Source organism: Lissotriton vulgaris, chromosome 4_1, assembly GCF_964263255.1.
Source record: "Lissotriton vulgaris chromosome 4_1, aLisVul1.2, whole genome shotgun sequence".
Classification (NCBI taxonomy): domain Eukaryota; kingdom Metazoa; phylum Chordata; class Amphibia; order Caudata; family Salamandridae; genus Lissotriton; species Lissotriton vulgaris.
In genome coordinates this window covers 1,992,406,463-1,992,420,856 of record NC_141691.1, presented here as the reverse complement: position 1 = coordinate 1,992,420,856, position 14,394 = coordinate 1,992,406,463, and positions in this window count along the sequence as shown.

The following is a 14,394-nucleotide window of genomic DNA, read 5'->3' as shown; positions in this document are numbered from 1 at the left end:
TCGACTCGCACGAATATGGTCGAGTCTGGTATCTATGAACCGCAAATGACGAGTTTAGTGGGTGTATGCAGTTTCGCTATGTTAACCTAAACCGTTCGTCTGTTACGTGGGTTTTTCTATCTGCACCCACGGGTTCCATCTTAGATACGGCGTCCAGTTTGTCTCTTGCCCTCAAGTAGCCAGCGAACGGACGTTGTCCGCTTCGCGACCCTGGGATTCCCAAGATATCTGCGGAAGACACGTGTCCTTTGAAAGTGTCTTTATGACGAGGGGGATGATACTGTAAGGCAGATGGCCCCGCACGAGGCTCATCTTGCCGTGCTAGTTAATTGTCTCAGCCGTGCATCACATTAGGCACGTCCCTTTGATGCCTGTAGCTCGTGTTTCCCGATACCTCCCCTTTTACACCCTTTCCGATTCCCCCACTGTCTTCATCTTCCTCTGCACCTGTCCTTGTTCCTCCTTCGATCTGTTTTATTGTTGATTGGAATGTACTAATGGTGGGAAGATGGGTTTTTACAGTTGGGAACCGCCAAATGTTTCCGCACTTATGTCTCGGACCTTGAATGTATCAAAGTGACCAAAGCGACCCCTCTCAGGGATAATTATGGGAACCGAGTTGTAAACCTTTGAGTACCATGTAAACCTATGGAAGAAACGTGTATAAAAGGAGCGACCCACTTGCAGCAATTTGAAGCAGTCTCCCCAAGTTGCACGTGTTGTACTTGCTGTGACTTCTGTGTTCCCTGCAGTAATAAAGCTCGAATCTTTGACGCCAAAGGAAGTGTCCCGTGTCTCTGTCATTCGTACGCCGGAGCAGGTTACCCACGAAGGTTTCAGGTGTTGTCCCCTCGCACCGCTGGGTCTTAAATAACCCAGTCCTTCAAAGGGTTTCCAAACAACAAAGGCGTGCTGGAGTGGATGCCTGCTTGTGCCTCGGATTAACCGTAGAGTGTGTATTGATACAGGAGCACTCTAGTCGGTCCCTGCTTGTGCCCCAGGGGCACTGTAAGGTGCATGCTACGTGAGAGGAAGGAATGCCGAAAAGACACACATCACGCTGTACATGGAAAAGCAGGGGGAACAGCTGTGTGCACCGCTGCTCGCTCCCGCTGCAATATTCCAGGGGGGTGAACTATTAAAAAAAAGGTTGGACATTCACCCACCCTTAGCAGGCTACTGTTTTGAAACTACACACACAAAAGCCAATCCAAGGCATGGGAGGAGTCAGACACCCACAAAGTACTTGCAACAGATCACCTGACAGCGCAAGACCTATGTAGGCTAGACCTAAAAATTATCCTCAAGACAAAAAGGCTAAGCATTGTACTACATGAGAAAGGGTACGTGAAAGGCAAGTAAAGGTAGGTCACTCCCTCCACAGTAGATGCAGGCAAGTAAGCACAAATGTAAGGTATGCTCATGCATGACTGTGGAATATTCATGTAAGAAGTTAAAAAATACATTATTGGAGTAGCTCCTTGGGAACCATCTCCATGTACAATCATCATATTAAATCTATTCTGTTCATTTAAATGAGTAGAATTAGGTTTAGCTATTATGGAAGGCATGCTCAACAGGAGAATTTAAGCCCACCAATAAGCAGATCATGAAAAAGATTAAGACAACCGCCAATACAATATCTCTGCATGTTTGTTTGGTGGAATGCACACTATGGTTTCTTTGGGTCACACTTCAAAAATCATAAACATAGAAGAGTAAAAGCACATCTTACTTGTTGTCTTTCAAGGGTGAGTATGTATTTAGTTATCTTCAGAAGTCTTTCCTAACTCTGCACCAAATTCTTCTAACATGACAATTCTACTCTTCTACTGAAGCCTGAGCCAAAAGTAGTTTCGAAAGGTTTCAGAAAGATTTCAGTTCCTTTGTACAGTCCACTTAGATTAATATTTTTAAAAATCTGTCTATTTTCCCTGTAGTAGCCCTATCCAAATAAGTTTTCAAGTTCTTTCCATTGATCCACAGTACTGTTAACCATCTACATCGGGTGATTGCTGTTTTAGACTATGCTGCTGTATTCCACAAAAATGTTGGATTGGTGTTTTTAGATGCTGAAAAAGCATTTGATCGGGTGGCGTGGGCATTTCTATGGGCTATAATGGGTAAAATGGGGTTTGGACCCCGATTTTTGCTAGCCCTGCAAATTATGTATAAACGACCAAGGGCCAAGATCAAGCCGAACATGAGGATCAGGATTACGCATTAGCAGGGGAACCGGAGACACACTTGATGGTTCCAGAATTGTAGGCCAATATTGCCTATTGCTCGCAGGCGAGAAGATTACACTGTTGAAGATACTAGTCAGCAATATTCTTGCAAGCTCATTTGAAGGTGAATTGTCTTACAAAAGTCCTAGATATCATCCTGGATATTTTTCTACTACAAGTGATTACAGTTCTATGCCCTGAGGAAGTCATTGGGTGATGCCCCTTGACGAAACACGTGTTGGCGTTTTGGCTGTTGTATACTATACCAAGACTGCATTGCTGTATTTACAAGTCTTCGTGATCATCCGGATTGAGAAAATAAAATAAGGACTTTTTCACAACTTGGTTACACAGATATGGACATTCATTGTTTGAATAGACATTTTCTGTAAATCTTACAGATACTTGTATATATATTTTTTGTGCTCAGGGAACTGTACAATTTAATGTATTATTTCCGGACCGTACCGCTTGAGCTGCCACGTCCACAATTAATGAAGCTTCAACCAATAACGATAGATTTTTATGGAGCTGGAAATCCCCTTGTCGAGCGTCCAAATTCATGACATTGCCACTCTCAAAAGGTGGTTGGGGAGCCCCGAATTTTGTTCTTTATTATCTAGCTTGCCTTTTGCAAAACATGAAATTGTTGATTTGTGGGGGTGAGACACAGGTATTTGATAGCCCTAACATTTATTCAATGCTATTAGGTTGTCAATCTCGACAAATGCTGCTACGCTTTCTTGAGCCAAGTTATTATAAAAGAACAAGATTTAAGATTATATTAACAGCATTTAAAGGTTGGAGGGCGGTCCGCAAAATAATTCCTCTTAATCGCATTAATCTTTATACACCTTGTGATTCAACAGAATTACTACCTCCTATATTTTGGGATAGTAAGATGAAGGCGTGGGCGGATAAAGGTATCAGGTGTTTAGGAAAAATGATGTATGCTGGTACTATGGTTACATTTGATGATCTAAAGGTAAAATATGGGATTCCTCAGAGTGATTTCTTTAAATACTTACAAGTGCGAGATTTTATTTTAAAACATCTGCTTATACTATTTAATGGGACTAATGCCCTGTTAGAAGTTTTGAATAAACCGGTTAAGATAGGGATTTTATATAACTGCTTGTTGAGTCAACAAAGTGATGATATTGCTATACAAGAGGGGAAATGGAATATCAGATTGGGCATTCCTGACCAGCTGATTCAAGTATCTATTGACATGGCTGCAAAGATTATGCTGACAGCTAACTTACGCTCTCAACACTATAAAATGCTATTTAATTTATATCATACACCGGCCAAGATGATGAAGTGGGGCAATATATGTAATGGGAAATGTTATCGGTGCCAAGCTGATAAAGCAGACATTGTACATATATTTTTTGATTGCAGAGTTTTGAACTCTTTTTTCACTTCTATTGCCCAATTTTTGTCAACTATTTTAAATTCTGATGTGTTGATATCTAGAGAAATGATGATGTTTGGAGTCTGCAAAGACATGGCCAGTATGCCACTTTATTATCAAAATCGGTATTTCTTGTTTATGGCTATGTCAGTTGCTCGATTAAGTATTGCTTCCATGTGGTTGAAAACTGAGGCACCGTCATTTGAGATGTGGAGGGCAAAGTTCTATAACATATTTAATTTAGAATTTAATTTATGTCGTATTAGATCATTGAAGAAAAAACAACTGGGGTATAGGATCAGGCAGACTATGATTGATCATTTAGCTAATGATAGCCCAAGTTAGGCTGTAATATTTGCTCACTCTCTTGGTTATGATATATATGTACTTGTGAATAGGATTAATGTATATACTTTTTTGTATTTGCTTTGATCATGCTATGAACTGCATAATAAATAAAATAAAAAAAATAAAAAAATTTCATCCACAGTCTCATGTGTCCCCAAGTCAGGACTAATCTAAGCTAAGCATGTCAATTCAGGAGCTGAGTACCTTCAACTAGGCACTCATATTCTCTTTGATCACCTGTTTACTGCTGTTTATCTCCACTGTTGTATTCACGGGTCTCTGTTTCCTCATTGACTGTCACCGGGATGTGTACCTCTGACATACCAGCACTCAGTCCCTCACCCTTCACTGGCCACCTTTCTCTTCTCGGTCCCAGACTGGCTGCTCTGCTGGCCATTCTTCTGGATCAGGGTTATCATTCACAGTCTCTTCAGCTTGTTTCACTGTGGCTACTCTTGGCTCCTTCATCCCAAGCTTGGCACTTGTCTCAGGTTGACTTTGAGCCATTTGGACACCCTCCGCCCCCCCCTCTGTTTGCTCAGGGTGCTTTGAGTTAAAACTCTGTCAATTATTGTCTGTGGTCACCACCACTTCGCCAGTTTGTCTCACTCTTCGGGTGGGAGAAACATGTACCCAATTTGGAAACCCATCGCATTTCAAATCAGTTTTGGCAAACAAGATGACTTGAAAGGGACCATGCCATCAGGCTCAAGACATGGCTTCCTGACGTGTTTTTCCACCAGACCTAGTGCCCCAGATGAAGGTCGTGGCACTGTTCTTGGCTCTGAAGGGGGGTCGCCACTTCGACTTGATGAGAGTCAGAATACACTGCATCAGCCAATCCTTTGCAGTAGTTGAGAACCATATCAACTGTAATATTCACAAGCAGGTACAGTGGGAAGTCTCATGGCTCTCCCCATGAGGATTTGAGGTTGGGACGGTCCTGTCCTCTGGTGAGTGGTACTTCAGAGACTCATCAGCACCAACTGAAGGTCATCCAGGGACGTTGATGCACATACTTTGGCAAGTTGGGATTTCAACGTCCCGTTGATCTGTTCAACAGTACCTGATGCTTCAGGTCGGTAACTACAAAAAAGTATCTGGCTACTTCATCCGCATAGCGGTTTGCTAGCAGTCGCAAAATCACATCCACTTTTGTGTGCTGCACATGTTACAACCACTATTTCAGCAGGCAATTGTTGTCTCAAGCAGGTACATAATAGGGGTGGGCGGAATTTGCGTAATTGCGTTACGCAAATCTCTGCGAAACGGTAAAAAATCTCTGCGAACACGCAGAAATTCAGCGAACACGCAGAATTGCTTGTTCACTATGCTTTTTTACTGTTCGTAATCGCTGTTTGCGTGCTCGGGGGGAAATATCTTGCGAACACCCATTTTGAGAACGCGAACAAGCAAAAAATTTCACGAAGTCACAGAATGCACAATTTTGGGCAATTTTGCGTTATCCGCGGAACGCGAAATTACCCAAATTCCACAAGCGTAACGGAATTTACCGGCCAGGCCTAGTCCATAACATTTTTTTTGCTTCGAATGGAGGAGAAAGAGGGAAGTCATGAAACCCCTCTGGAACCTCAACCATCCAAAAACATTGAACACTATAAACAGACATTAGCTATCAGTGTATATGGTGTCTTAGATTGTTAGAGACATAATAGGCATTTTAAGAGCAATCACATGTGCAGAGGTTACAATATGCAAAAAGGAGGTTTCCAGTACAACTTCTAATGAGCAGACAACATAGGAAGCTTTCAAAACCCTTGTTTGTTCATCTCTGATCCAAGAGTTGTCCACAAACAACATATAATGAGCCTCTTCCTGAGGGACATTTCGAATATTGGGTCTTGGCTTGGTACGCAATTCTGTAACATCAAGACAGCCGTGGTCAATCCTGTCATCGTTCTCATCAGTCACAGGTAAAGGCAAGTGTGGCAGGGTTGAGACAGAAGCACCTCCACAGAATGATGTTCTCCGCAGCGAGGATAACCTCTTCTTAATAGATTAATCAGCTATTGCTTATGTTCGTGTGCAGGTGAGCAAGATTTCAAAAGAATGTGGAACCATACCTGTAACTGGAAAGCCCATGACTATACCGTCACTTTGTTGAATGCTGAAACCTACCATGGCCTCTGCCTTTAGGCAACCTGGCAGTGCTGTAGCTACTGGGTCAAGGATGGCAGAGAAATATACAACAGGACGTTTGGAATTGACATGAGTCTATGGGAGTACAATGAGGGAGCACCCATACTGTTCACTGCAATAGAAAACAAAGCCCTTCGCATAGTCAGGCATTCCAAGAGCTAGGGTGTGGCAGAAACTTGTTCTTAGCTAGAGGAAAGCACCTATGTATTTGTTGTCTCATGCTAGCGGATCTGACACATGTTTACGTTTAAGCCACTGTAAAGGCTTTGCCACTAGGGAAAAGTTGGGAATCAACTGACCACAGTAGCCCACCAATCCCAGATACATCCTGACCTCTCGATGTGCTGTGGGGAGGTAAAATTTGAGTACGGCAGAGATTCTCTTTAAAGACACATATTTTCTAGTTACTTTCTCAACATTGAGGTAATTCAGTTTCAACTCCATTTTGTATTCCGTCGCCATTTTGTGTTGCCCTCACTCAGGCAGCTTGGTAAACCGAGTGTTTTTGCCCTTTGTACTGCCACGTGTCAAATAACCTCCCCTTCCTTGTTGTGAAGCATATTCCTGGAACTAGCCAAACTGACTAATCCTTGTCTAGACTGACTAATCCTTGTCCCAACTATCTGTTGGCCTTCAGTATTCTTTCCCTGCCTTATCCTATCTGTTGGCCTTCGGTATTCTTTCCCCGCATTATCCTATTTTGCAAGTTGTCCTTTGAAGCACACAAACATGTCCTGCCATTACTGATTGACCTATAGGTGCTGTCATTGATTGACTTATAGGTTGGGCAAAAACACAGCTCAAGGGGGACGTTCTGGTTACATGATGCCTTGTTTTGAATGTTTTCCTATTGGCTAATATTTGGCAGATCTTGCATGTCCATATTAGGCATTTTGCATGCTTGCATGAGCTAGGACTGCCCCTTGCTTTTATGTTGAATATGTAACCCTCACATATATAAGGCCCCAGTGTTCTGTACTCTTGAGACTGCCTCATTCAGTTGCTGAGGCTTCTGTGTGACGTAGTCTCACTCATTTGAGTTTAATAAAGATGTTCTTTTATATTTCAGCTTGTGCCAACTTCTTCTTTGTATTAGTGAGACCCCTGAGAAGGAGTTTTGATTTCTTCAATTGGTGCCCAATGTGGGGCCTCATCAGAGAAGTGGCTATCTGAGGGAGTGATCTTGTCAGGAGACAGAAATCTACTGAGGAGGACAGGACAGGACTCTACTAAGGAGGTACTCTGTGCACAGAGATTCTGGGGATTCTTTGTCTCTGCAGCCCAGTATATTTCTGATCTTCTCGATTTTGATCCTTGTTAGACCTGGCATCATTGGCTTGAGTCTCTCCTCCATTTTTTCTGTTTGCCTCCACTGTTTTACGATGTTTTGCTGGATAATGCTTTGGGCACTGTGCCACTGCTGATCAGTGCCACAGTGCAAGTGCTCCCTATGTAAAATTATTATCTTGATTGAATTCCATGTTTGGCTTATTTGGTTTACTATCAGTCCCTTGTCTAGTGCACCAGGAGTGCCAGGGCTTGTAAATACAAATGCTGCTCGTGGGCTCGCAGCACATGTTGTGCCACCCACAAGAGCGGCCTCGTAAAAGTATGTCTGAGGGTCTGCCATTGCCAGACCCACGTGCAGTCTAGTACTGTCAAGCTGACTGCGCAAGTACCCCTACTTGCCAGTCCCTAAACCTTCCCTTAACTTCATGTTAATCACCCCTATGGTAGGCCCACTGGCAGGGTGCATTGTAAGTATAAGGTAGGACAGGCCTGACCAAGTTGGCATGCCCTAATAGTGAATTACAGCCATATTCGTTTTTCACTATTGCGAGGTAACCTGCTCCCCATTAGTTAGAATGGGCCGCCAGGATTATTAATGCTACGATCCTAGCTGGCTCTGGGAGCATGGTGCAATGTCGAGTTTGGTATCCCTGAACTTGGGGTTTAATTACGCATCCGTTGGTGTGGATGGTTTTTGGACTCTGGGTTTGAAAAAAGCACTTTTAGAAAGTGGCTATTTTCTTGTCTAACTATTTCTGGTTCCTGCTGGTTTGGTGTGTGTGTGACAGGAGCTGGGTGGCTCCCGAGATCTGATGAGTCTGTGTGGGATAAGTGGGACATTTGCGTTGAGAGTAGGGAGAGAGTAGTTGCTGATAGCCTGCCCTGCCTGATACAATGCTGGCTCCACCTCATGCCAGGCGAATGATGGCTCTGTGCCTGCCATGGGCGATCCTAGCCTCACCTCCCACCAGGAGGCCGATAGCTCTGCTCCTGCCAGTGACAATGCTGGCTCCACCTCCTGCTGGGCATCTGAGGACCCAGCCCTGCTCAGTGAATAGGCCAGGTGCCTCTGCCGGGCTCCACCCACAACAGACCCAGGATGTTGGGAAATTCCCCTGTATGAACAAAGGGATCAAAGCCAAAAAGGGGTATAAGAGAAGGACCCCTGAACCAAGAATTTAGATCACTTCTGACAAGGAACCCTGAAACCAAGGACAAGAAGCCTGCTGATCCAAGGACTTGCCTACCCCTTCTGCCAGTGTGCGGTTTGCTGGGGGGAATCCTGCAGTGCTTCTTTATTTTTGCCAAGGAACCAGGAGAGAGGAACTGTGTGTGTACTCTCAAACTTTGCTAAGAAAATCTCCAAGGGCTGGAAGAGTGCCAGCCTCCTGTTGACGTCACAGGGCTAAAGGACTTCGTCTGCTAAAAGTGCTATTTGCTGGAACCTGTGAATCCAGCACCTCTGAAAGAAACCAGCAATCTCGACGCCGACGGACGTCGCCGAATCCAGCTCGACATCGTGAGTAGCGGCTCCAGTGTCCCGCTTCCTCGACGCCGGCCGCGGGCCCGATCGACGCCAGCAGCAACGCCAGTGAGTAGTGAGTTCGGCTCCAGCTCCAAGGCACCTCGTGTCTGCACCGCTGCTGATCGCATCGACTTCGTGCCCTCTCGACGCCGTGAGCGCTGCTCACTCTTGCAACAGCATCATCGACATCGACGACTACCGAGGCCTAATCGACACCGACGACGCGACGCCGGATTGCTCGACGCCGCTGATTATCGTGTGCTTCCTTTTCCTAAGGTACTGTGTTGTTGGGGGTTCGTGTGACTCCGGGCTCGACGTAGCGCTCCTCGCGGTCGACGGCGAACCTTTGGATTAACTGTGCCTCGACGTCGTGTGACTCCCGTGTGGGTTACATTGTTGCCAAAAACTGTGTTCTAAAGAAGAAGAGTTGCTTTTGTTACTAAAGACTTTGTGCTAAGAAGAAACTACCTTTGAACTATTATTTTCCCTTCCAAGAGTATTTATTAAGATTGTGGTATATTTTTGTCGTTATTTGGTCTTGTGCTAAGCCTTATATAAAAATACTTATTTTTATGTATTAAATATTTTATTGAGCATAGGCAGAAAAATGCACCTCAGCGACATCTGTAGGGGCCGCCACCACTCTAGGGAGGCCGAGGTCAGCGACCCCGCGGATACCCCACATGGGGCCAGCGGGTACGTCATCTTATTAACACAGCAAGCCGCCTACAACCCAATGGGCCGGCCGCGTCTTAAGAGGTGCTACAACGGTGCAAGCTGGTCAGTGCTAGTGCATTGTAAGAAAAACACGAGAAACAAAGAACTGTAAACAACCCCACCACCCGCCCCTCCCCAGCCCTCCCTTCTCCTTGTCCATGTTCGGAATTCAGCTATAGGTTGTGAACCACCCTCAACAGTCAGTGGACGCCACGCGCGCGGGGCCTGTGCGCTTACGGGTGTGTGTTTTGGGGTCCGGGAGAGGTGTTTCTGCCAAGCGTAGCAGACGCAGATAGCGTGGGCAGCTCACCTCCCGAAACTCCCCGGTAAGCAAGGCGAGGAATGGCCGCCAGAGTTCCGCAAAGTCCGCCCCCCTCCCTGATGCTGCCAGCGATAGTTTCTCCATTCCCAGGATCGCCCATAGTCGGTGAAGCCACCCCAGTTGTTGCGGAGCCTGGGTCGCCCTCCAGTGTGCCACAATGTTTTGGACCGCAGCCCCAAGCGCAAGCGCGATCAGGCGCCCGCGCCAGGATTTCAGAGGGTACATGAGTGCGTTTGGGAGGCCTAGTAGAATGTACGCTGGGAAGCGCGGCAGTTGTGTGTCCAGATGTGCATCTATAAGATCCAGGATAGGGTCCCAATAGGGGCGCAGCGCCTTACAGCTCCACAGCAGGTGTTCCAGTGTCCCTAGTTCCCCACATCCCCTCCAGCATCTGTCACTGATTCGGGCATCCCAGTGGTGTAGTCTCTCAGGGGTGTGGTACCAGTATGTTGCTACCTTAGTCAATGTCTCGGTAAGACCAGTGTGGTGCGCCGAGTGTCTGGCTCTATGGTACACCCCCTCCCATTCCTTCCTAGTGAGCTGCCTCCCCAGATCCCTCTCCCACCGGACCTGGCCCGCGTTGTATGTGTGTGCCTGCGTGAGGAGCAGCTGCTGGTAGAGGTCCGATATCAACTTCTTATCCGAGGTGCGCGTCAGTAGCCATCGTTCGTAAGGCGTGAGGTGCCGTTGGGCTCCGGGCTGGATCGAGGGGTGGAGCACCCAGTGGCGCACCTGTAGGTATTGCAAGCGTTCCGATTCGGCCACGCCGTAATCCGCCTTGACCTGCTGGAACGGCAGGATGCCCTTGATATCGAACATGTGTCCCGCCGCACGACAGGGTGTCGTCCGCCACGTCGTGAACGTGCCGGTGTCCAAGCCCGGTGTGAAGTCCGGATTCTCAAAGATGGGAGTCATGGGTGAGGGGAAGGTGGTCAACCCCTTGGCCATGGCTACTCTATCCCACACTCGCAGGGCGGTGCTGGTGATTTCAGAGGCGTACAAGTTAGGGGGACGGTGTCGGCGCGGAAGGAAGGGCACGCCTTGGAGGGTACGGCCGGCCACTGCCTGGTCCAGGAAGAGCCAGTGCTTACCGGACTCCAGCTGGAACCATTCCACAAAGGTGCGCAGCTGTGCCGCCTGGAAGTACAGGGTAAGGTCTGGCACGCCGACCCCACCGTTCGCGGGGGGTAGGGTGGCGAGAGTATGCTTGAACCTGGGTCGCCGGCCGTTCCAGATGAACCGTGACAATTCCGATTGAGTTTGTTGAAGCCAACCCGCCGGGGGGTTCAGGGGGAGCGTCTGGAACAGGTACAGAATCTGCGGCAGCAGTGTCATTTTGACTGCGGCAATTCTGCCTAACCATGACAGCGTAAGTGGTTTCCAACGCCGGAGCTGCTCCCGGAGTTTGCGGGTGAGGGCCTCGTAATTGACCCGCGCAGTGCCTCGGACAGTAGGAGCCAGGCGAACGCCCAGGTACGGGACGGTTGCGTCCGACCATTGGATTTGGAATTCCGATTTAATCTCGGCCACCACCTCCGGGCTCAGTGAGATGTTCAAGGCCTCAGATTTGGCTTCGTTGATTTTGAAGCCCGAGGCCAGGGCGAAGGTGTGGAGCTCTACAAAGAGAGCACGCAGGGATCGCATTGGGTCAGTGAGGGACAGCAAGACGTCGTCGGCGTACAGGCTGATCTTATGCGTGTCGGCCCCAAATTTGATGCCTGAAATGAGAGCATGTTGCCGCACCCTCTGGGCCATCGGCTCCATGTACAATGCGAATAGGAGCGGCGACAGCGGGCAGCCTTGGCGCGTGCCTCTGCCAATGTCGAACCTCGGGGAGGTATGACCGTTCACTCTTACCGCGGCGTTGGGCCGGCGGTAGCAGTTGAAGATGCAGTGGCGGAGTTTCTCTCCAAAGCCGAAGTGACGGAGGGCCTGGTCGAGGTATGGCCAGTGTACTCTGTCGAAGGCCTTCTCCGCATCGATGGTGAGCAGCATGCAGCCGGGTTTAGTGCGCGATCCGGCCTCAATGAGGTGCAGCACCCGCTTGGTGTTGTCGCTGGTCTGCCGTTGGGGGATAAAGCCCGCTTGGTCGGGGTCTATCAGTTGTTGCATATATGGGGCGATGCGGCTCGCTAGTATGCCAGTGTAGAGTTTCAGGTCTACGTTCAGTAGCGATATGGGTCTGTAGGAGCCGCAAACTGCCGGATCACGGCCCGGTTTGGGAATAACAGAGATAGACGCCTCCAGCAAGTCCGGATGTATGGCGCCGGGCGCGTCAAATGTGTTAAACAGATCGCGCAAGAGGGGGGCAAGCTGCTGGCAGAAGGTCTTGTAAAATGCCGCAGTATAGCCGTCGGGTCCCGGGGATTTCCCGACCTTGAGGCGGGCAATGGCCGAGATGACCTCTTCCAGGCCTATGGGCCGCTCCAGAAAGTCCGCTTGGGCCTGGGTAAGGGTGGGGAGTTCCGCGCCCCGCAAATAGGCTGGGCCGGCGTCAGGGTCTAGGTGATCCGCGTCGTAGAGCGCCGCATAGAAATTGCCAAAGGCCGTCGCAATCGCTGCGTTCTCTGTGACCAAGTCGCCATTGGGCAACTGGAGAGAGCGCACTTGTTGCCGCTGGGTTTGCGCCCGAAGCCTACTTGCCAGCAGTCTCCCGCAGCGGTCGCCACCGGTATAGTAGACGTGTTTGAGGCGCATAGCGGCGTATTCCGCCACATCTTGGTCCAAGGCCGCTAGCATTTTCCGCTCGGCGCACAGTTGACGCCATGCTCTGGCTGCCCCTGTGCGTTGGTGCATCTGTTCCAATTCCGCCACGCGTTGGGAGAGCTCGGCACGTTTCAGTTCCCTCTCCTTGTTGTTGGCCGTGGCGATGGAAATGATTTCCCCGCGCAGGACCGCCTTGAGGGCTGCCCACTGGGTAGCTTTGGTGGTGTCATCATTGGCGTTGTGCTCCAAAAAACGGTTAATCGCTGTCGTGAGTCGGGCCTGGGTGTCAGGCAGCTGTAAGAGACCGTCCCGCAGCCTCCAGTGCCGTTGTGGAGCCGGCATGGTCCCCACCCGAAGCGTCGCCACCACCGGGGAGTGGTCCGAGAGCGCGGCTGGCAGTATCTCCACGCTCTCCACCTGCAACGCCAGCTGCGAGGAGCCCAGAAAATAGTCTAGCCTTGCATACGTCTTATGCGCAGCCGAGTAATACGTGTAGGCAGTAGTTTGGGGGTGTGTGTGCCGCCAAAGGTCGATGAGGCCCAGGTCTGTCAGATGCGCGTGACCCGCCGCCGTGAGCGCCCCTACTTGACCGGATCTCTGACCCGAGCGATCCGCTGTGTTATGAAAGACTATGTTGAGGTCCCCCCCCAGCAGCAAGTGAGTGTGTGTGGTGGCTGTAACGGTCTCTAGAGCTGTATGCAGGAACTTTTCCTGACCCTCGTTCGGGCCATAAACAGAGCCCACAAGCAAGGTGTGGCCCGCGATTTGGAAGCTATAGAGTAGGAGCCGCCCTCTAACTTCGGCCTCTTTCTGGAGGACTTTCCCCTCAAAGGACTTAGCCACTAGGATCGCCACCCCTGCAGACTTCTTCGGGGAAGAGGAAAAGAACTGCCATGGAAACGCGCGGGATTTGAGTCTATGCTGGTCGCTGCGCACAAGGTGTGTTTCCTGGAGAAGGCAGATATCCGCCTTGGAGCGCTCGAGATAGGATAGTATCGCCCTGCGTTTGTTCGGGCTGTTGAGACCCCGCACATTAAGCGTAAGCACTATGAGGTGTCGTGTCATAACTGGGATTGTACGAGTAGTGCCAAACCCGCCCGGCGGCAGTGACTGTGGGCCCGTGGGTCGTGAAAGACACCGTGCTGGGGGCCGCGTCAGAGCACCTCTTGGCGACCGAACCCCCTGGACAAGGAGAACCCCCCCGCCCCTCCCCCCTCTCTCCCCAAGACTCCCCCCCAACCCCAACTGGTGTAACTCCCCCCTCCCCACAATCATCTTGGACGCAATGTCCGAACCTTGAGAAGGGTGCAAGCACCGAAGCAATTCCAAACCCCCCCCTCCCCCCCCCTCTGCCCATGTCAACTCAACCATAAAGAAGTCTGAACCATCATAGTCCCAGATCCAGGTGAATGTCCGCTGGACCTGTGGTAAGGAAATCACTTGGAGTGTAGGCGATGGCAACGGCGACGGCGGACAGTGCACGCCCCCGTCCAGTTCGGCCATCGAAGGGCCGGCGAAGGAAGAACGCGGGCTAGCGAGGCTTCACCCCCGCCGCCGGCGCGAGCAGCCTCGGCCGAGCCGTAACCTCTCAGGTTCGTGGGTCCCTGGCCCGGGTCAGTCGTTTTCTTGATTCACCAGGCTTTGTGCGACGGTCTCCACTGCTGCTCGTTGGCCGTCTGCG